This window comes from Ornithorhynchus anatinus, chromosome 1 (genome assembly GCF_004115215.2).
Source record: "Ornithorhynchus anatinus isolate Pmale09 chromosome 1, mOrnAna1.pri.v4, whole genome shotgun sequence".
NCBI classification, from domain to species: Eukaryota; Metazoa; Chordata; class Mammalia; order Monotremata; family Ornithorhynchidae; genus Ornithorhynchus; species Ornithorhynchus anatinus.
This window is the reverse complement of record NC_041728.1, coordinates 88,233,856-88,257,824: the sequence shown is the minus strand read 5'-3', so window position 1 is coordinate 88,257,824 and position 23,969 is coordinate 88,233,856. Positions and strand designations below refer to the sequence as shown.

Sequence of the window (23,969 nt, the reverse complement as noted above, 5' to 3'; positions counted from 1 at the left end):
TAAATAGTAGATGTTTACTAGTACTATTATTGCACCCCTGTCTTCCCTCTCCCAATTTATCCAGTCTAGCTCAGTCCTTTGGTTTAGAAAGGTAGGAAGTGGCCCTGGAAGGTGGGAATTGCAAACTGTGGATGGGCCCAGTAATGGTGTTGGTTGTGGGTGTTAGAACCAGAAATAGTAAAGCAGAAGTAGTAAAGTCATAAAGTAGAAGTGTCATAGCCTAGGAGTCAGAAGGACCTGGAATCTAATCCCAGCTCTGTCACTTGTCTCCTGTGTGACCTTAGACAAGTTGCTTCACTTCTCTGTGCCTCAGTTACCTGGTCTATTAAATGGGGATTAAGACTGTGAGCCCCATGTGGGTCAGCTTGTACCCAATTACTTGTACCTAATAATAATAATGATAATTAATAATTGTGGTACTTAAGTGCTTATTTTGTGCAGGCACTGAACTAAGTGCTAGGGTGAATACAAATAAATCCATACCACCCTGAACGCGCCCGATCCCGTCTGATCTCGGAAGCTAAGCAGGGTCGGGCCTGGTTAGTACTTGGATGGGAGACCGCCTGGGAATACCGGGTGCTGTAGGCTTGAGAAGCAGCGTGGCTCAGTGGAAAGAGCACGGGCCTTGGAGTCAGAGGTCATGAGTTCGAATCCCGGCTCGGCCACTTGTCAGCTGTGTGACTGTGGGCAAGTCACTTAACTTCTCTGGGCCTCAGTTACCTCATCTGTAAAATGGGGATTAAGACTGTGAGCCCCATGTGGGACAACCTGATTCCCCTATGTCTACCCCAGCGCTTAGAACAGTGCTCGGCACATAGTAAGCGCTTAACAAATACCAACATTATTATAAATCCGGTTAGACACACATGGGGCTCACAGTCTCATTCCACATTTTACAGATGCAGTAACTGAGGCACAGAGAAGTGAAGTGACTTGCCCAAGGTCACAGAGCAGACAAGCAGCGGAGGCGGGATTAGAACCCACAATCTTCTGACTCCCAGTCTCTACCCATTGTGTCATATTGCTTCTCATGTACCTACCTCAGCATTTCTCATGCACCTACCTAGGTGCTTAGAACAGTGCTAAACACATTGTAAGTGCTTAACAAATACCATTACTATTATTATTATAAATATAGAAGAGTTAAAAGAACAGGCTACAGAGGAGAAAAGGGAAATGTGGGAAAAATCCTAGAAACCAGAGAGTAGGGATGTGTTCAGGATTTGGGGTGGTGAGGTCAAGAACTGGGAAGGGTAGAATAAGGAGAAGAGAGCACGGAGGAGGTAGGGCTAAGTATATGTGCCTTGACAGGAAAGAGGTGTTTTTTTCTGCTTCATGGATAGTGTGGCAAAGCACTGATGTGACAGCTAAGTAAAGCAATAGCCCTTACCTCTTAAAAAAAATAGATAGCAGTGGAGTCAGAACCAAGAGTAGGTTGGAGGTAGGAATAGTTTTTAAGAAATAAATGATTTTGGCCAGCCCTATCTCACCTGCTCTGAGCCCACTGCATGTCGTAGTTCTGAGAATCAAAGGTTGGCAGCAATGCAGTTTCAAGGACAGATTTAGGCTTGTGCTCAGAGGCTACCTTATGCTCTGGAATCTCCCTCCTATCCCCAGGGTCTGCAAATCTCCACAACTGTTTTCTGCTGGAGTACTTAAATTAGCATTTATTCTCTGGGCAAAAATAATGGAAAAAAATTATTTTGCCTCCATTTTATGTCTCAATCCATCAATCAATAGTATATATTGCCTACTTATTGAGTGCAGAGTATTAAGTGCTTGGGAGAGTACAATACAATAGAGTTGGTACACATTATCCCTGTCCTCCAGAAATTTACAATTTAGTGCAGGTCAGGGGAATAGACATTAATACATTAGAGATAGGAAAAGCAACGGAGACTAGGGATATATACAGAAGTACGTAGGACTAGGGTGTGGTGAGCATCAAAGTGCTTAGGAGGTTCAGACCCAAGTACAGAAGTGATGCAAAATGAAGTGAGGTTTGGCTGGGAAAGTGAGAGGCTAGTCAGGGAAAGTGTCTTGGAAGAGATAAGATTTCAATAAGGTTTTGAAAATGGGAAGAGTGGTGGTCTCTTAGATATGAAGGGTGAGAGAGTTCCAGATCAGAGGGAGGATGTAAGCAAGGAGTTGATGGTGAGAGAGACAAGGTCGAAGCCCAGTGAAAAGGTTGGTAATAAAGAAGCAAAATGTGCTGGCTGGGTTGTAGTGGGAGAGGACAGAGTTTAGGTAGCAGGGAGAAGGTTGATTGAGTGCCTCAAAGCTGAATTGAGTGCTTCTAAGTAGATCGTATAACACTTCTAGTATGCACCAGAACATCGGTTATTTTTCATCTTCACCACCCGCCAAGGGTTGCTTTTACTTAGCCTTCAGACTTGGCCTCAAACCCTTAGAAATGCCTTAATCCACGCCCCATTTTATTTCTTAATTAGATTTTGGCAATCTCAAAACAAGGGTTGCTATGAATGGAGTAATGTTCAAATCTGAGGCAAAGCAGCTAAGAAAACATAATCGGGTCTCCTAGCACATTTATGGTTTTGCAGTCTATAATCAGTCTGAAACTCTAATTATTTAAGAAACAAGACGTGAATGACAGAGAACACTAAGGTCATAAGTACTTTGAAAATCCCTTATTGGGGGCCAGCCTGTTGCATGTAGACTACTCCCAAAATACACTGCTGCCCTTGGGAATTAGGTACTTTAAAAAATCATAATTATTCAATACAAATGTTGACTCTATCAGATGATTTTACATAACCCTAGAGTCTTGCTAATCTACTGCTTGGCAAAGACCAGTATACACAGTGTGCACAAGGCCACGTGCTCCTCCACAAAGACATGGATGAATGAGGTCAGAATATCCTTTTTAGTTGATGCCTTTTGAAAATCAATGGCCCCATGTATATTCCGTTAACAGGAATATTATCATTGGCATCTGTCGCTGAGCAGCTCCTTTATCCCTCACATGGATTTTAAGGTCACATTAAATTGTAATGCTCTCATTCTCTGACATCTGGAGTAGAAATCCTAGGTGGGAGATAAAAAGCTGATGAGAAAGCAATCCCTCTCCCTTTGGCCACCTGAGTCTAACTCTGGCTTCTGGAAAATGCTCTGCTTTTCTTGTGAGTGATGTTTTTGTTCTTTTGGTTTAACTTTTTAAAATGCATAATGCCAGTATTGTGACTGGTGATCCTCCTGATCACATGGAGGCCCATCAGACCATCCATGTGACACGTCATTTGACTTTACTCTGGAGGGAAAATAGTCTAAAGAGGATGCCAAGCCCCAAAGCAATTCAAGCAAAACCCTTTAGAGTATATGAAACTGCACGAGTTTCAAGTGGTTTCGAGTTTCAGATCGAAACCCAGCTCTGGGTTGAAGCAGAGGGCTAAAAGCAAGATCTACTACTAACGTGCTGAATGACCTGGAACTAATCACTTAACCTCTCAGTGCATCCTGTTTATGCACACAAGGTAATATCTATCCATCTCACAATGGAAACTAGCTCAAAGAGGCATTATGCAGCTTAGCTAATTGGTGATGGGAATATCCTCAGATACTAGATTCCCTAAATGGAAAACAGAATTTTACTTTCCTTTCAAAGGTAGGGTGAACATAATGGGAAGATATCATCTTATTAGAGGAAGTCAAAGTTAAATCTCCCCAGTTTTCTTCTCCTTGTCCCTGCCCTTAAAATTTAATAAGCTTTTCACATCTGCTGGGCTGAACAATATATCCATAACTATTTTAGCAGAACATTCTTTTAACTAATGGAATTCCTGGGTATAGCTAATACATCCTGAAAGTGCACTTTTCCAGCACGGCCAGATGAATCAGCCACAGCCCTGCATTTCATTCATTCGAGTACAGTTACAGTGTCGTACTGAAACCAGGGCTGAGAAGCAATGCACAAAAGAATCAGAGCTTTCAAGGTTTCCCACAAATCCAGTAGAAGCAAGTAATATAAAATTTCAAGAAATAAAACAACTGAGAAATTAACCAAACAAGATACAGTGAAATTGTAAAGCCTAATTTTCCACAGTAAAAACAGCAGTAATGACAAGAGATCTCTGTAATGTTTGGGGCAATGAATAGTCCTGTCTGATATTAGTAAGATCAGATAGAAAAGTAAAGACTGCTAATGATGGATGGGTAGACCATAATCAATCAAAAATCTAATCAAAAAGTAAAAGAGATCTGGGATGATCCAAATAAGAAATGGAATGGAATGACTACACTTGATTCAGTCTGTGTATTATAGATGTATCCTCCTTTTCCAATCAATCCCTCTTATTCTGAACATTAGCAGAATTGTATTAGAAAATGGCTTCAAAATGGCAAGGTGGTTCAAATGAGACAATGTTAAAATAGGTCTATTTTAGAAAGGACACAGTGGGAATTTTAATAACCTTTCATTTGCTACATAGTTGTGGAGAGAAATGAAAGGTGTGCTAAGGACAAGGAGAAAGAAAAGGCCTTTCCTGATAAGACCTTTATTTCTCCTATTCATTCATTCATTCACTGTCATATTTATTGAGTGCTTACTGTATGCAAAACACTGTACTAAGCGCTTGGTAGAGTACAATATAACAACAGACACATTCCTGTCCACAACGAGCTCACAGTCTAGAGTCACCCTCCCTTCTGCATCAACTACACACTTGAATGTGTACACCCTAAACCTTGGTTCTTCACCGCACCCCCAGCCCCACCACACATGTATATATGCTTAGACTTTTTCATTTCCCCTATCTGTAATGTATTTAAATGTTTGTCTCCCCTTCTAGACTGTAAGCTTCTTTAAGAAAAATGATATTTGTTAAGTGCTTATTAGGTGGCAGGCACTGTACTAAACTCTGTGATAGATACAAGCCAATCAGGTTGGCCACAGTCCCTGTCTCACATAGGACTCACAATCTCAATCCCCATTTTACAGATGAGGGAACTGAGGCACAGGGAAGTTAAGTCACTTGCACTTGCCCAAAGTCACACAACTGACATTTGGTGGAGCTGGATTAGAGCCCAGGTCCTTCTGAGTCCCAGGCCTCGCCTCTATTTTATCTCTGTCTGTATTCTATCCTCTATCTTCATTCTATCCTCTAGGCCACACACTGCGTCACTTGGACTTTTTTTTTTAATGGCATTTGTTCTAAGTTCTGGGGTAGATACAAGTGTTTCAGATTGGACACAGTCGCTGTCCTATGTGGAGCTTCAAATTAGTTAGACTTGGAATGTGCCTATTAACTTTAGTGTATTGTTCTTTTCCAAGAACCTGGTTCAGTGCTCGGCACACATTAAGTGCTCAGTAAATAACATTGATTGATTGACTGATTGATTCTTGCACTTGGATCTGTATTCCTTATTCACCCCATCCTCAGCCCTACAACTTTTTTATACATATCAGTCATTTTTAATTGATACTTTTCTCTCCCTCTTGATTGTAAGTTCATTGTGGACAGAGAATGTGCCTACCAACTCTGTTGTATTCTACTCTTCTGAGACCTGATCCTTCATTTATTCTGATCTTTCAACTCCCAAACTCCCTCTAGAAGAATCAGGGAACATATTTCAAAGGTGCATTTTTTAATGATATTTGTTAGGCATTTACTCTGTGTCAGGGTAATCAAGTTGGACACGGTCCATGTCCCACATGAGGCTCTCAGTCTTAATCCCCATTTTGCAGATGAGGTTGGTGAACCACAGAGAAGTGAAGTGACTTGCCCAAGGTCAGGCAGCAGACAAATGGTGGAGCTTGGATTAGAACCCACATCCTCTTGCCTCTCAGACACATGGTCCGTCCATGTTCTGCTTCTCCTGCATTGGCAGGAGGTATGATGTCTGACCTTTGGAAGTATGATGGGCCATGAGGCATATCTTGATAAAATAATGGCTACTGGGACGTTAGGAGTCCAGTGGACTCTTTTGGCAACCACATGATCCTAAAGCAGCGTGGCTCAGTGGAAAGAGCCTGGGCTTCGGAGTCAGAGGTCATGAGTTCGAATCCCGACTCTGCCACTTGTTAGCTGTGTGACTGTGGGCAAGTCACTTAACTTCTCCGTGCCTCAGTTACCTCATCTGTAAAATGGGGATTAACTGTGAGCTTCACGTGGGACAACCTGATTACCCTGTATCTACCCCAGCGCTTAGAACAGTGCTCTGCACATAGTAAGCGCTTAACAAATACCAACATTATTATTAAAGCTATTGAGATTCTGAGTCCCTCTGAAAATTATCTGTAGGATCTGAGGACAGTAGTGAGAAGAAGGAGGAACAAACAGGCAATATTCTGACATCCTCCTTAAATTGGGTAAAAGACTGGGGAAAGCATAGTTCGCTTTGCCATTTGAACCATTCTGGGTCCTCTGGCTGCTTTGGGAAGTCTTTAGCAGCAAAATGTGCTTCCTTTCCCCTCACTCAGGACTAGAGCCACCTACCAATGATCTACCAGCTACCACAAATTCATGGTCTAGGAAAACAATGTGGCCTAATGGAAAGGCCTGGAAGTCAAAAGACCAGGTTTTACTGCCATTTACTATTTGGGTGACCTTGGGCAAGTCACTCAACTTCTCTGAGCTTCAATTTCCTCATCTGAAAAAGGGGATTCAATTCCAGTTCTCCTTCCTACATAGAGATTGTGAGTCTCCTGTGGGATAGGAACTGTGTTCAACCTGATTAACTTGTATCTACCCCATTACTAAAAACAGTGCTTGACAGATAATAAGCGCTTAACAAATACCACATTATTACCATAATTATTACTAAGTACACTTTAAAATTAAAGCTAATGGCAAAGAACAAACCAAGCTCTCTTCCTATTTGAACTGAGTAGGAATGCTGGGAAAAGTGAATTAAAATTAAGAAGGAATAGGTTACCAGGGAAATCGGTATGAAATCAAACACCACATAGCCAAATAAGATTTTTCCAGCATGATTAATTCAGTCTGTTTTCTTTGCTAAATGGTTGCCGCATAAGTAAAAATCATTACCTGCACCATTCAGGATTTTGCTGCCTTGGAGGTTAGAAGGGGAACAAGGCCTATTTACATCCCCTATACCCATGTCCAGCCTGAGGCTCTCTCTTCAGTTGCTGTTATTCTTGTAGGAATCTTGTGTAGCCTTAGTTTAGAAAGCACAGTGTAGCCATGGAGTACAGTACAATGCAATACAATACAATGTGGCATTGCCTTTTTGTTTCAAATGGGTCTTTACAAATAAGGTGTCCTTTATATGGGATTGTTTATATATATAGGGCACTCATCCCCCCTTGTGTTATATGATTTTTAGCCTCTCTGTTCTTTATAGATTGCTTTCTTCACTTTCAGCTTTTTGGTAGCTCAAGCATTCAAGTACCAGATTGTTTCCAAAAGGGTCAGAAATATAAAAAAAAGGTACACACAGAAAAAAATATTACTTCTTCGAACCTCGGCATGTTCAAATTTGAGTACTATAAGTAGAGAAGTATTGTTAATTTTAATATCCATATCAACCAACCACTAGATCTTGCTTATCTTTAAGGTATATGATTGGTGCTGCTGACAAGGATTTCCCAGCTAACACCATTAGGTTCAGTGGTTTTCACTGTCACAGTCTAACTGAGTCACTCCTCCTGAACTGAGTGTGCCTGAAGAGAGCTCAAATCATTTTCAATGGAAGCACACTTCCTTCCCTTAAAAAAAATTACAGCATTTAATACTTTTCATCAACCCCCCCCCCCAACAACCCCATAAAACAAGCTTTACTAAGAGGAATTATGGCATGAGGGGATGAGATGTACAGAGATTTTTTAATGACTTCACTACAATCATAGATTGACTGAGATTATGTGGACCAACCATGTTTTTGAAAGATAATTTTGTAGGAGTATATACCAGCTGTGACCCAAATCTGCCCAGGGTTAAAGCACCTACCTAAAATTAGAGGAGATTTTGCTTAATAGACAGGTTAGAGTTTGTGGAACCTTGTACCACTAATCCTGCTTCCCCTCACACCTATCAGGAATCCTGGCTTAAACATGCTTCTTTAACGAACCGAGGGAATTTGGAGTTTCTTTCCCTCTTTCTCCTATTAATCGCATAGGCACCACCTCCCCCACCCCATTCTGCTGTTTCACTCTGGACTTTTCCCAGCATCCAGAGAGTTTCCAAGCCGTATAGGAAGAAACACCAAGTTTTTTATTTTATATAGTATTTGTTTTTTGTTTGCTTTGTTTTTTATTTTTTTATAAATGGCATTCATTAAGCTTTCACTATGTACCAGGCACTGTTCTAAGCGCTGGAATAGATATAAATTAATCAGGTTGAAGACAGTACCTGTCCCACATGGGACTCACAATTTTAATCTCCATTTTACAGATGAGGTAACTGAGACCCAGAGAAGTTAACTGATTTGCTCAAGGTAACCCAGCCGACATTTGGTGGAATCAGAATTAGAACCCAGGTCCTTCTGACAACCAGGCCCGTGCTTTATGCTCCCTTAGGCCACAAGTGCTTACTCTGCACCAGGCATAGGTAGACATAAGTCAATCAAGTTGGACATAGTCCCTGTCCCACATGAAGCTCACAGTCTATGGGAGTAAGAGTTGATCACCATTTTACAGAGGAGAAAACTAAGGACCACCTAAATGATGTGATTTATTGGGTTCTAACTGGGATGATGTGGGTTCTAATCCCACCTCCGTCACTTGTCTTCTGTGTGAACTTCTAACTCTATCCATTATGCCATGCTGCTTCTGTGTGCCAAGCATTGTACCAGTAGCTGGTGTAGACACAAGATAATCAGGTCGGCCACAGTTCCTGTCCCACTTCGGGCTCACAGTCCAAATAGGAAGGAGAACAGGTATTGAATCCCCATTTTAGAGATGAGTACACTGAGGTAAAGAGAAGTTAAGTGACTTTCCCGTAGTCACAAAGCAAGTGGTGGAGCTGGAATTAAAACCTAGGCCTTTGACTCCCAGTTCTCTACTCTTTCCACTAGGCAATAATAATGTTGGTATTTGTTAAGCATTTATGACATGCGGGGCACTGTGCTAAGTGCTGGGGTAGATCCAGGGTAATCAGGTTGTCCCACGTGAGGCTTACAGTCTTCATCCCCGTTTTACAGATGAGGTAACCGAGGCACAGAGAAGTGAAGTGACTTGCCCAGAGTCACACAGCTGACAAGTGGCAGAGCCGGAATTCAAAGCCACAACCTCTGACTCCCAAGCCCGGGCTCTTTCCATGGAGCATACTGCTTCTTTGCTCCTTAAATCCTGAGAAGGGGAATAATTACCTACATCCATGAAATCAAGTGGGAGATGTGAACACGGCCAACTTCATGTAAATAATTACATGAATAGCCCTAACCTTACAGTTTTGATAACAATATACAGAAAATGCTAGAATCAAAACACCCCAGTGATACTAAGACAACACTGACCAACTAGAATATTAGATTCTTGAGGGCAGGAACCTTGTCTATAATTCAGTAGAAGTACTAGAAGTAATAGAAATAGTAGGAGAAGCAGTATGGCTCAGTGGAAAGAGCCCAGGTTCAGGTGTCCGGGGACATGGGTTCTAATGCCGCTCCGCCACCTGTCAACTGTGTGACTTTGGGCAAGTCACTTCACTTCTTGGTGCCTCAGTGACTTCATTTGTAAAAAAAATAGGGATTAAGACTGGGAGCCTCACATGGGACAACCTGACTACCCTGTATCTCCCCAGTGCTTATAACACTGCTGGGCACATAGTAAGTGCTTAACAAATACCAACATTATTATTATTAGGAGGAGTTGTTGCTGCTGTAATATAATATCTTATTTATTGAATGCCCACCAGATACAGTGCACTTCAGAGGTACAAAACAAGGAAATAACATATTCCTTATCCAAAAGGCACTTACACACTAATGGGGAAGACAATCACGAATGTAATTACAAACAAGATAAACAAGACATATAATAAAACGCACAACTGAATAAATGCATATAATAATAATGTTGGGATTTGTTAAGCGCTTACTATGTGCAGAGCATTGTTCTAAGCGCTGGGGTAGATACAGGGTCATCGGGTTGTCCCACGTGAGGCTCACAGTTAATCCCCATTTTACAGATGAGGTAACTGAGGCACAGAGAAGTGAAGTGACTTGCCCACAGTCACCCAGCTGACAAGTGGCAGAGCTCGGGATTCGAACCCATGACCTCGGACTCTCAAGCCCGGGCTCTTTCCACTGAACCACACTGAATAAATGCATATGCGTAAGTGCTGAGGAGGGGTACAAGTAAGTATGCTCTCAAGTGCTTAATATAGTACTCTACACACACTAAGGGCTCAGTAAATATTATTGATTGGTTGGATGATTGATTGACTCTAAGACTTAGGCAAATTCAGGGAATGTCTTTTAGCCTGCAGTTAGTTTGCTTCATTTACTACCTCATGGTCAGTAAATCCTGAAAAATAGAACCCTGCCTGATTCTGTGTCTTTTTTCTCTGTATCCATTTGTTCTTCAGTAATATGAGTGGGAAAGAGATAGTAGCTTACAAACGGTTTAATAGAAATAGCAGTTAAGCAACAGATTTTCATACATGTTCAGGATTTAGCAAAATATTTTTGAATCTGTTTTGTTTTTTGTTCAGCTCCTTTTCCCTTCTTTCTCATCCACTGTCCTGAAAAGCCTGGTGATTCATATAAAGCCTATTCAGTCAAGTTTATGACAAGTATTCATAATACTGGGTATTTATTGCACTGCTCACCAAGTCCTTTTCAAACATGCTCTCATTAATACAGTCTCATATCTTTGAGGAAGATAGATGAAACAATATTACTTTTATTATCTAGGTGGGAAGGCTGGAACTAGAATTTAAATAACTGGGCCGTAGTCATAGAAAATAATTCTGTAATTTCTCACCACTTCCAAATGGCTTCTATGTTGGAAATATGAATGGTTTAGGAGCTTGAAGGACAGATTTGAAAGCTTCCTGAGATGTATAGGCATGAAGAGAATAAGGAGGATACAATATTTTCCTTTCCAGTGGTCTGAGCAGTTATTTTGAATTAGTGATTGCACTACCGGATGGTCCAGTCTCTTACACTTTTACTAACCATGCATACTTGCAAAACATGCTAAGCCTTTCTCATAAACTCTTAGAAAATTTTACTTCATAGATTTTCTTAAGGATCAAGGACAAAATTGCCAGTTTCAGGTGCAGATTAAGGGCAAATTAAAGCACTGGGGAATATGGGTTTACTCATCGGCTCAGTATCATCAATATTCAGAGGTAATTAAACATGATATTTGGAGACAGAATTATTCATCTCAGAATTAGTTGAATCGGTGTTGCATCAGCACTTTGATATTCACCCTTCCCCAAGTACTACAGCCCTTACATAATATCCAGATGTAATTCATTTTAGTATCTGTCTCCCCCCTCTAGTCCATAAGCTCCTTGTGGGCAGGGGTCATGTGTACTTCCTCTACTGTAGTGTGTAAGTACCATAGTGTACAAGCCCTTAGTACAGTGCTTTGCACATAGTAACTGAATTTGGGGAAAAGTAGGAAAGGAAAATGGAAAACAATCCTTAGTAGAATGTCCATCCTCAGTGTCTCGGGCCTAAAATTGAATGGTTTCCCTTTCCAGGTTTGTTTTCCCCTACTCTGTGCCTCTTGGGGAATAGCATGAGTTTATTTTTGACCTTCCTTTTAATTGCCCTAATGAGAGTGAAATGAAACCTCAATTATCGCATCATGTCCAGTGCATCTGTGGGAGGAAAGGGGACAGGGGGAAGGGTCTCCAATCTCATTTGATTTTCCCTTCCTGTGGCTAGAGAAGAGGGAGCTGGGGTAGTCAGAGGAAAGGTACGTAACTGTTAAATTAGTAATATGAGACTGAAGCACCAGCTGTCTTTCTTTATTCATAGCTTTTCAAAGTTGGAAATACGGTAGGAGAAGGAGGAGGACGTTGGATGGTGTAATTCCTTTAGGAATAAGGCCAAAGCAAAGAAGGAAAAGTAAGCAGCAGGCCTGCACACAGGATACTTTACATAAATTAGATAAATGTTCTACTGTGTCCTGAAATGGTTATGTAGAAAGGAACAAGAGTGACGTTGCATTCTGTTACAGGAGCATAAATGTGGTTTAACTAATCATACACCCTAGCAATATGGGTATAAATGTACCTATCTTTCCTGGCAAAGTCAAAGAGTATGTCCCCATGGTAAAGGGATAATCCTTCCTTTGTTTTCTTTGGGGCCTAAGAATCCATTGCAGAACAGAGTATACTGTGTGGCTGATAGTTTTAAAGAACTTGGATATCAAAATAGAGTGCCAAAGAAGGCTTAGAGTCTGCAAATAAATACTTTGTTGAAACTGAATCAGAAAACTAATGCACTTGGAAGAAACCATCAATTATTAAAATCATATCCATTGAAACTAATCACTTATGAAATGGATGTAATTGATTCTGAATATGACCGTAGACGTAATCCTGATACATTCATTAGACTGTGGAACCTTGATATTTTAGCTAGAGGCCAACAAATCCAGATTGCTGGGAAACACGTATCAGTTACCTATTAAGATTTATCCATTAACTTTTTTGAGTTCATGACCCAGAAAAATGTTGAAATAGCATGAAAAATACTTATTCTGTAGATGTAGCAAGAATCTTGTATTTACCCAGCCTGTAGATTATAATCTAAAAAGTAAAAGACATAACTTTTGAATAAGAGCTCTTTTGTTGGCAAAAAATCTTTAAAACCTTTTGTGATCTTGGAATTATAACTAGCCAACTTTATTGTACTAAGGGCTGATGGTCAAACATACTTTTCCCTTTATAACTATTGATGTCTGAGCAATGTTTACCTGAGTGGTAAGACATCAGTGAAGGTGCACTTCTGAATTTTCACAGACAGGATGCAAGTTTGCAAGAGAGTCTATCTTAAAGGCAGTCATGTTTATGAATGTCATCTCATTGTTACTGGCATCGTTTTCAAACCAAAAGGCAACTCTAAGTGCTGAGGATAGTACAGGAATATAATTCAGGCAGAGTTTCTGCTTCAAAGGAGCTCCCAATGTGAAGGGAATAAAAAGAATTGAAACATTCACATGGGAAACAGAAACAGGAAGAGGAAAAAATAAGAAAGACTAAATGAAGTATGTCGAATTCAAGAAAAGGAAAAATAATAATTCATCACTGGTTAGAGAATCTCATTTTCCTTAGACTCTTCACATCCCCAAACAACCACAACTTTCCCACCATGCTAAATGTGAATAATAGAGGTGTTTGTTAACTGCTTACCATGTACAAATATATCATATAAATATATACCATATTTACACACACCATATATAAACCCAAACAGTGTGAGTGCTGGGGTAGACACAATACAATCAGATCAGATACTAACTATCCCTATCCCATCCAGGGCTACTTTATCCCCATCTTATAAATGAGTTAACTAAAGAATAAATAAAGTGACTTGCCCAAGGTCACCCAGGTCTCTTTGTTGCCAACTCTGTCCTCCTTCCATTAGGCCATGTGGCTTCAAATACTAAGACAGACTTTTCATCTGCAGTGGTGGAAGTGAGAAAGCAGGCAAAAACATTCTATTCATTCCCGTTCCATTTAATATCATCACCTGACACTCTATGGGTCTGCAATGTTATGCATCGCCAAGTTACATTGCTTGTGCATGCAGCATTCTGCATAACATAATCATGTTTTGCTACATATACACATAACATAACTTTGATGACATCTCATGGAAGCCCTCCGTAAACCACGAACTTGAGATTTCCCCAACCCACTTGCTTCTCCAACTTCTTCCCCGGTCATTGCATTCCCCCACCATGTCTCTTTTCACCCAGATTCTGCTTCCAACTTGGTCTGAATGTTTTCCAGTTTGACCACCACTGTCCACCTCATGGCCATCCCATGACCACTCCGGAGCCATCTTGTCATCTGGCCCCTGAGGAGGTTGCATACCTTGTATAGCCCTTAAAGTCAACCATGACTGGAATAAGGAATCAATCAATGAATCAATCAGTGGTATTTACTGAGCACATACCATCTAGGAGAAGGAGAGTTAGTTCTATTACATTTTCTCAAGCATTTGGTAGTTCATTTTCTTCTTTTGCCTGATGCCCTTTGTGGATACATTTTTCTAGGATGTTCTCCGGCTTCTTCTGCCCATTAAAAATAACACAAAATATCAATAAAAGCAAATAATAAGAAATTGCTGAATCTAAAAGTTGCCTTCATTTAAGCTCTTGTTGCCTTCTGGAGAGAGAGAAAGTTACCAGAATGCTATTAGAGTTCATAAAATTAAAGAGAAAAGTAATAGGGACCTGTATAATTATATTTCATTTTCAAAGAAGGCACTAGTAAGGTGATGTTCTACCATCATCATCAATGGTGAGTGCTTACTGTGTGCAGAAAGCACTGTCCTAAGTGCCTGGGAGAGTACAATACAACAGAGTTGGGAGACACATCCCCTACTCACAGTGAGCTTGCAGTCTAGAGGGGGAGACAGGTATTAAGGTAAAAAAAATATAATAGAGAATATATTATTTATGGATATCTATATAAATGCTGTGGGTTGAGGTTGGGTGAATATCAAATGCCCAAAGCAGCATGGTTTAGTGGAAGTCAGGCTTCCCAAGTAGGCTTGAGAGTCAGAGGTTGTGGGTTCTAATCCTGGCTCTGTCACTTAGCTGTGTGACTTTGGGCAAGTCACTTAACCTCTCTATGCCTCAGTTCTCTCATCTGTTAAAATGGGGATTAAGACAGTGAGCTCCATGTGGGACAACCTGATTACCTTGTTATCTACCCCAGCACTTAGAACAGTGCTTGGCACATTGTAAACACTTAACAATACCATCATCATCATCATCAAAGGTCAAAAATAATAATAATAATAATACTAATAATTATTGTATTCGCTAAGCATTTCCTATGTGTCAAGCACTATCCTAAGTGGTGGGATAGATACAAGCTAAGCAGGTTGGACACAGTGCCAGGCCCACATGGGGCTCACAGTCTTAGTTCCCATTTTACAGATGAGGCAACTGAGGCCCAGAGAAGTTAAGGGCTGGAGCCGGGATTAGAACCCAGGTCCTTCTGCCTCCGAGGTCCGTGCTCTATCCACTAATAAGATCAGTGACTGTGTGTACAGTTGCAAAGGCTAATGCAGGATCTATGGTTCTTGCTACATTTGGCACAGAAAAAGGTCATCGTTTGTTGTGTTGTGTTTAATTTTTGCAGCCCTTGGCACTGTTTTCTTTCTGCCTCCTTGCCTCTGCCTATGAAGCTTTTGTTCAAGACTTTTTTGTTCTCCTTGATGACAGTACCTCCTGCAAGTTCTCGGCAGCTGACTCCCAGTTTTCAGCAGAGTTGTAGCTTTTTCTGAGGCTTTATTTACCATGTCCTTAAACCATTTCCTCTGGCCTCCTTGCTTTTGGCCACCCAACTTCAGCTTTCCATACAGAAACTGATAGGGTTGCCCAATGGTGCTTATTCTTATCACACATCCCAACTAGCAGAGCTTGTTAAGGGGAGGATAGCTTCAATGCCAGGAGACTGATTGCATTCCAGACTATATTGTCCTTAGTCTTTGATCAATCAATCACGTTTATCGAGTTCTTAGGAGAGAACAATGTCAAAAAGCCTACAAGAAGCTTAGTCTAGAAGAGGAGGAGAAGGAGGAGGAGGTTGCAGGCTAGATCTTACAGACTAGAGGAGGAAGAGGACCTTATAATCTAGAACTTGGAGTCTAGAGGTTAATTGATATTGAGTGTGGCCCAGAAATGATGCTGGTGGAACTGCTTAGGATTTCTTGGTTGCCTAGATTTCACTGCATAGTGAAGGCTGAACAACTGTACAGCTCTGTAGAACTTTAGTTTGGTCCAGAGGCTGTTACTAGCTACTGCCCCACTCAGTTTGACAGTTCCTTTAAGGAAAGGAATCTATATGAGTAAAGATGTTAGAGGTGGAAAAGGACAATTTGAGATAAAATCTGGGTGTTTGTATCAGTCAATTCACCTAATGATTTTCATTCAGGGATCTATGGGAAATAAAGGTAGGATTCCAAAAAGACTTGAACAGCAGTCATACGCTGTCATATCTTGGCAACCATTTTTTTTCCAGTCCTGTTGCAAAGTAGTGGAGATGTGCAAAAAAAGTAGGCTATTTGGAAATCACCCTATTCAGTGAAATTTTGAAAACATTACACTTCTCTGTACCAGTTTAGAAATAGTTTCACATTAGGATAACTTACTGAAATACATATATATATATATATAGTATATATATATATATATATACTTAGTCATTTTTTTATAAGTGCTTACTATGTGCCAGGCACTTACTAAGTGCTGGGGTAGATACAAGATAATTGGGTTGGACATAGTCCCTGTCCCACATAGAATACATATTCTTAATCCCCATTTTTCAGAAGAGGTAACTGAGGCTCAGAAAAGTTAAATGACTTTCCCAAGGTCACACAGCAGAGAAGTGGCAGAACCTGGATTAGAATCCAATTCTTCTGATTCTCAGACCTGTGGTCTTTCCACTAGGCCAAGCTGCTTCTCTACTTCTCTCTGTTTCTTTATGTTAGTTACTGTCAATTTTAACTTACGACCATTGAAAATCTTCATATAAAGCTAGTAACAATCCAGTAGCTCATTCAGAATTCCAGTAAATGACTTTTTTCAGGTAATTTGCCTAATGACACGTTTGAGTCACCACCTTTAAAAAAGTAGGGAGGGGAGATGGGGTGAGCTGGCAATTAGAGTTATAGGTTGATGTAAAGGATCTTAAATACTTTTCCCAGTCTTACTGTGGGCTCATTGTGCGTCATTTAGAAAGTCACTTTCTCTCTCGCAGTCTCTGAGCCTTCATCAGTAAATTGGGAACTGAAGTAGCTGACCCATAAAAAAGCAGTGTTTATGCGGTATTTTTCACCAAAATAGAAACCGAAGGTCTTGCAATTCTCACATCAAGAGCTACACAGAATTCTAGCCTCATTTCCCCAAATCTTCAGAGATTTGAGTTCCAGTGTGGTTAGCCCTCCAATTTTAAGCTTTTCAGTCACATTCTAACCACAGATCTATCCCTGTTGGCAGTAACAGTAGATTTCACCTAGAGATTTCACGATGAATAGAGAATAAGTGAGGGAATAACCCAAATCTGAAACATGAAGATTCCTCTGTTCATTTCTCTTCTAGTGTGAGATGAAATCTACCCCTAGACAAAAGAGAGTTTCTAATGCCACTGTATGATTTACAATCTCTTGGCAGATTTTAATGGGGCTCTGGTGCATGATATTAGCAGGAAAAGTCAGGAACGTTTATTTCTAATTCCATCAGTGGTATGCTATCCTCACAGTCTACTCTTCAGTGGTTAATAAATGGATAATCTATATTTCATAACACAAACTCTCAGAGTTTCCTTTACGTAAGTTGCAATAGTTGGCAATGCACAGCTGCTTTTGTGGAACTTGAAAAACTCTATTGCTTGGGACCATATTTAATATGCAATAAATTATTCATCAACAAAGCACTCTTCATTCTATTTACAGTAAGTTTAAGCTAAGTGTGAGGTATACATAGCTGACGTGAAATATGGTTTACTAGACTGTCAAGGCCAAATATATTTCTAGAATTATTTTCTTATACTGAGCTATATTTCAAAATATTGAGAGGTGTTTTAAAATTTTGAAATAGCCCTGCTCTTACGTTTACATCAATTTTAAATGATTCCTCTTGCCTTTACTGTTCTCTTCAAGTGAACTTCCCACATCCTAAAGTTTCCATTTAGTTTCCATAATCATTCACAGACTTTCTGCTTTCTTAGAGATTATTCACCCATTTACCTGACTTTTTCTACACATTCAAATTTCCCCTAATTGTTAACATTACCAACATATGTACTAGAGGTGCCAGTAGCAGTGTCTGTTTTATGTCAAATAGCAGGGTGGATTTGAAACAATTACCTAGAAGACAAGCACTTAACAAATACCACAATTATCATTCTTGTTACTATTATTTCGCCGGGACTCAGAGAGGACCGTCGACTATGGGAAGCAGCATGGCCTAGTGGCAAGAGCACAGGCCTGGGAGTCAGAGGTTGTGGGTTCTAATCCAGGCTCCACAACTTGTCTACTGTGTGACCTTGGATAAGTCACTTAACTTATCTGTGCCTCAGTTACCTCATCTGTAAAATGGGGATCAAGAGTGTGAGCCTCATGTGGGACAGGAACTGTATCCAACCTGATTACCTTGTATCTATCCCAGTGCTTAGAACATGTTTGGCACCTAGTAAGCACTTAACAAATACCATAATTCTAATTATCATTATCATTAGTTGTAGGCCAACCTATCACTGTACCTCAATCTCACTGTACCACAATCTTGTCTGTCTTGTTGCCGACTACTCGCCCACCTCCTGCCTCTGGCCTGGAATGCTCTCCCTATTCATATCCTATAGACAATTACTCTCCCTACTTTCAAGGCCTTATTGAAAGCCCTTCTCCTCTTACAGGTCTTTCCCCACTAAGCTCTCACTTCCTTTTCTCCCAGTCCCTTCTGTTTTGCCCTGACTTCGTTTATTCATCTTTCCCACCCAGTCAAATAACACTTATGTACATATTCATAATTAATTAATTTATATTAACATCTGTCTCCCCCTCTAGACTGTAAGCTCACTGTGGGCAAAGAATATATCTGTTATATTGTGTTGGATTCTCAAGAGCTTAGTACATTGCTCTGTACACAGCAAGTGCTCAATAAATCTGACTGACTGATTGACTGACATTTGGGACATCTGTGACAGCCTAAATCACACTGTGGCTGGTTCTGCACTGGCTCTCCAGCCATACGAAAAGTCTTCTGGCCACTAGAAGCAATAATGTTGTTGTAGGCAGCTATAGAGCAGCAAAACAGGAAGCCAATGCAGCACAACTGACATTTCTGGCATTCCTAGAGAAACTCCAGTGGTTGCCCATCCACCTCTGCATCAAACAGAAAGTCCTTACCATTGACTTTAAAGCTCTAAATCAGCTCACCCACTCCCACCTTAACTCACTTATTTCTCACTAAAACCAAGCCCACATACTTTATTCCTCTAATGTCAACCTGAACTCATTGTACTCACTTGTACCTTGATTCTGTCTATCTTGATGATGACTACTTGCCCACATCCTCCCAGTGGACTGGAACTCCCTCTCTATTCATATGGGACAGAGCATTACTCTCCACACCTACAAAGCTTTATGACAATCATCCTCCATTATCTGCATCCAAACTTCCACCACATTAATACAATCACATCCTCTCCCACCTTGATTACTCTTTCAGAATACTTGTTGACCTCCCAGACTCTGTCACTCCCTACTCCAGTCCATACATCCCTCTGCTGTCTGGATCATTATTCTACAAAAAATGTTCAGTATGTGTTCCCCCACTCCTCAAAACACTCCAGTGGTTGCCCATCCACTTCCACATCAAACAAAAACTCCTCATCATTGGCTTTAATGCACTCCATCACCTTGTCTCCTCCAATCTCACCTCGCTACTCTCCTAATATAACCCAGTCCATACATTTGGATCCTCTAAAGCTAACCTCACTGTACCCCAGTCTTGTCTATCTCACTGCCAACTCCTTGGCCACATCCTCCCTCTGGCCTGGAATGCCCTCCCTATTCAAATTTGGCAATTACTCCCCTCCAAAACCTTATTGAAGACACATCTCCTCCAAGAGGCCTTCCCTTAGGCCCTCCCTAACTAAGCTCCCCTTTCATCTTTTCCCAATTCCTTCTGCTTGACCCTGATTTGCTCCCTTTATTCATCCTTGCTCCCAGCCCCACAGCACTTAGGTACATATCTGTAATTTATTTATATTAATGTCTGTCTCCCCCTCTAGAATGTCAGCTCATTGTGGGCAGGAAATGAATCTGTTTATTGTTATATTGTACTGTCTCAAGTGCTTAATAGAGTAAGTGCTCAATAAATATGATTGAATGAATGAATGAATGAATGAATGAATGAATGAACATCTCCTTCTAAAGGTCTTGCCTGACTAAGATCATCTTTCCCTTACTCTAAGTCAAGCAATCAATGATATTTATTCATTACTTACTTTGTTTAGCTCATTGTACTAAGCACTTGGGAGAGAACAATACAACTGAATTAGCAGACAAATTCCCTGCCCATAATGAATTTACAGTCTCGCCTTTCTGTGCTCCTTTCTATGCAACCGGATATGACCTTTAGTGCTTAAATATTCAGCCATCCATCATTCCTACACCACTGATATACATATCCATAATTTATTTTAATATCTGTCTCCCTCTCAAAACTGTAAACCCCTTGTGGGCAGGGATCCTGACAAGCAGGATGGCCTAATGAATAGAGCTCGGGCCTGGAATCAGAAGATCATAGGTTCTAATCCCAGCTCTGCCACTGAGCTGCTGTGTGACCTTGGGCAAGTCACTTCACTTCTCTGGGCCTCAGTTGCCTCATCTGTAAAATGGGAATTGAGACTATGAGGCCTCCTATGGGACAGGGTCCAACTCGATTTGCTTGTATCCACCCCACTGCTCAGTACAGTGCCTGGTACATAGTAAGTGCTGAAGAATTGCCATCATTATTATTTGTTATTTCAATTAAGAAGGATGAAAGTGCCATGTGCCTAAAGATGTTGGCTTTTGATTACCTTCCTTTTACCTAAATGTTTTCTTTGCTCACATATATATGTTCTTATTTATTTTTAAAGATATTTCCCATTTATAAGAGCACATAATCCAAATATCCTTTCTCATCATTCCTAAGGCCATAGCCTCAGTCCTGTTACTAGTTATCAGCTGCCAGACATTTAACACCTTACTTTTAGGATTTACTCTCTCTAGCAGCTTCTCTCTCCTGGATTGAATGAATGAATGAAATGCTTTTGTCTCTGTCAAACTTGCTTTTTCTCCCTATCACTTTAACAGTACCATTCTTCAACTTAGAGCTAGTTACTGGAGGCCTCCTACTGACTGAGCACCCCTTTTCCCAGACTGAGCACCCCGTTTCCCTCTGCTCCCTCTACCCACCCTTCACCTCTCCACAGATAAACCCTCTTCTCCCCGCTTTCCCTCTGCTCCTCCCCCTCTCCCGTCCCATCCCCTTAGCACTATACTCGTCTGCTCAACTGTATATATCTTCATTACCCTATTTATTTTGTTAATGATATATACATCACCCTGATTCTATTTATTTGCTATTGCTTTAATGAGATGTTCTTCCCCTTGATTCTATTTATTGCCATTGTTCTTGTCTGTCTGTCTCCCCCGATTAGACTGTAAGCCTGTCAAAGGGCAGGGACTGTCTTTATCTGTTACCGATTTGTACATTCTAAGCGCTTAGTACAGTGCTGTGCACATAGTAAGTGCTCAATAAATACTATTGAATGAATGAATGAATACTGCACTACCCATAATTGACTTCTGCTTGGAAGTCCTTCAGGCCACCATCATAGACTGATTGCTTTCCCCTACCCACCAGTCTTCAGTGCATTGTCTTTAAAGTACTAAATCACGCTGACTCCTTCCACAGAGAAGCAGCGTGGCTCAGTGGAAAGAGCACAGGCTGAGGAGTCAGAGGTCATGGGTTCTAATCCCAGCTCTGCCACTTGTCAGCTGTGTGACTTAGGGTAAGTCACTTAACTTCTCTGGGCCTCAGTTACCTCATCTGTAAAATGGGGATGAAGACTGTGAGCCTCATGTGGGACAACCTGATTACCTCGTATCTACCCCAGTGCTTAGAACAGTGCTTGGCACATAGTAAGCACTTAACAAATACCAACATTATTATTATTATTATTGTTACATCTCCTCGCTACTCTCCTACTATAGCCCAACCCACATGCTTCACTCCTCTAATGCCAATGTACTCATTCTACCTCAATCTTGTCTATCTCACTGCCAACCTCTAGTCCACATCTTACCTCTGGCCTGGCCCTTCCACTTCATTTCCGACAGACAATTACTCTCCCCCTCTTCAAAGCCTTATTGAAGGCACATCTCCTCCAAGAGGCCTTCCCTGATTAAGCCCACTTTTCTTTTCTTCCACTCCCTTCTGCGTCATCCTGATTTGCTTTCTTTATTCATCTCTCCCACAGACTCACAGAGCTTACGTACATAGCTGTAATTTATTTATATTAATGTGTGTCTCCCCCTCTAGACTGTAAGCTTATTGTAGGTAGAGAATGTGTCTACCAGGTCTTCATTCAATTGTAATAATAATAATAATAATGTTGGTATTTCTTAAGCGCTTACTATGTGCCAAGCACTGTTCTAAGCGCTGGGATAGACATAGGGGAATCAGGTTGTCCCACGTGGGGCTCACAGTCTTAATCCCCATTTTACAGATGAGGGAACTGAGGCACAGAGAAGTTAAGTGACTTGCCCACAGTCACACAGCCGACAAGTGGCAGAGCTGGGATTCGAACTCATGAGCCCTGACTCCAAAGCCCGTGCTCTTTCCACTGAGCCACACTGCTTCAGTAAATTGTATTTACTGAGTGCTTACTGTGTGCAAAGCACTTTACTAAGTGCTTGGGAGAGTATAATATAACAACAAATAGACACATTCCTGCCTACAATGAGCTCGCAGTCTAGAATGAGCTCACAGGATATACTGTACTCTCTCAAGCACTTAATACAGTGCTCTCCACACAGTAAGTTCTCAAAAAGTATGACTGATTGGTTGATTGATTGTCTCTGGTCAAACCCATTTACAAAGTCCCTGAAATCCACTCCTGCCTTAAGTCTTTTCCCTTGGATATGTATATTTTGGGCACTTGGTATTCACCCCATCCTCAGTCCCACAGAATATTATCCAAAATTGATTCATTTATATCAATGCCCATGTCCCCCTCTAAATTGTAAGCTCATTATGGACAGGGTTAGTATTTACTTACTCTGTTCCATTGTACTCTCCCAAATATTAGGTACAGTGCTCTGCACACAAAATATTCCATATTCCCAGAATGACACTTTTCTTCCTTCCGTCCTCCTATAGACTGTAAAATCCTGTGGGCAGGGATCACATCTACCAACTCTGTACTTAGTACAGTGCTCTGCATCCAGTAAGCTCTCATTGAATACTATTAATTGACTGATTTACGCCTTTACGTAAATTACGCCTATTTCATATCTAACCTTCTGCTTTCATTTAAAGAACTCCTGAAATTCTTCCTCGTCTTCCATGAAGCCTTCCTGATCCATAGGAAAGACTATACTCTCTCTTTCCATCTACACCCAATGCCTGAACATGCATCTGCACAGAATGAGTGTTTCACTTATAGGTTAGGTCAATATTTGCTCAGTTCTCAATATGCCTTTTGGAGTAAGTGTCGGCTGTCTTAGATGATAAACTCCTCCTAGAAAGCACACGTGCACGTTTGTGTATGTGTGTCTGTGTGTGTAACAGAGCCTAGTTCAGATCCATTACCAGTAGTTGTTGAATAAATGTTTTTGATAAGGATTACGATCACTGCTAAATATCACAGTTGCTTCCATAGTCTATATTGGCTCAAGAATTTATGCTCCTGAGTCTTCTTAAATACAAATTTTACAAGTTAATATGATGGAAAAGGAAGAAGAAGGCATTCCTCTAGTGTTCAGGATGAACAATTTTTCTAGATTGATTTTCAATTGCATAATCTTGTTCCATAAAATACCAAAAACCTGATAGTAGGTTTCATGTACCATAAATTAGGTAGGTAGCGGGGCAGTCCAGTCTTTATTTTCCATTATCCGGATGCATTTGAATAACTCCTATTTATTGAGTGCAGAGCTTTTACACAGTGCTCTTCCTAAAATGTTTTTACAGGAGGGATGCTACAAATTCTATCAAAGAAACAACAGCAACAACAAAAAATATGGGTCCGCTTTTCTTCTGCACATAGGAATAAAATTCTATGGTAAGTGAATTTGTT

General features: G+C 40.7%; 1 non-coding gene across 1 annotated transcript; it reads left to right on the top strand.

The window, feature by feature from the left end:
• Positions 1 to 469: 469 nt before the first annotated feature.
• On the top strand, positions 470 to 588 carry LOC114815467. Its single transcript, XR_003763254.1, has one exon. It is a non-coding gene; the product is annotated as a 5S ribosomal RNA (ribosomal RNA).
• The last annotated feature ends 23,381 nt before the right edge of the window (positions 589 to 23,969 follow it).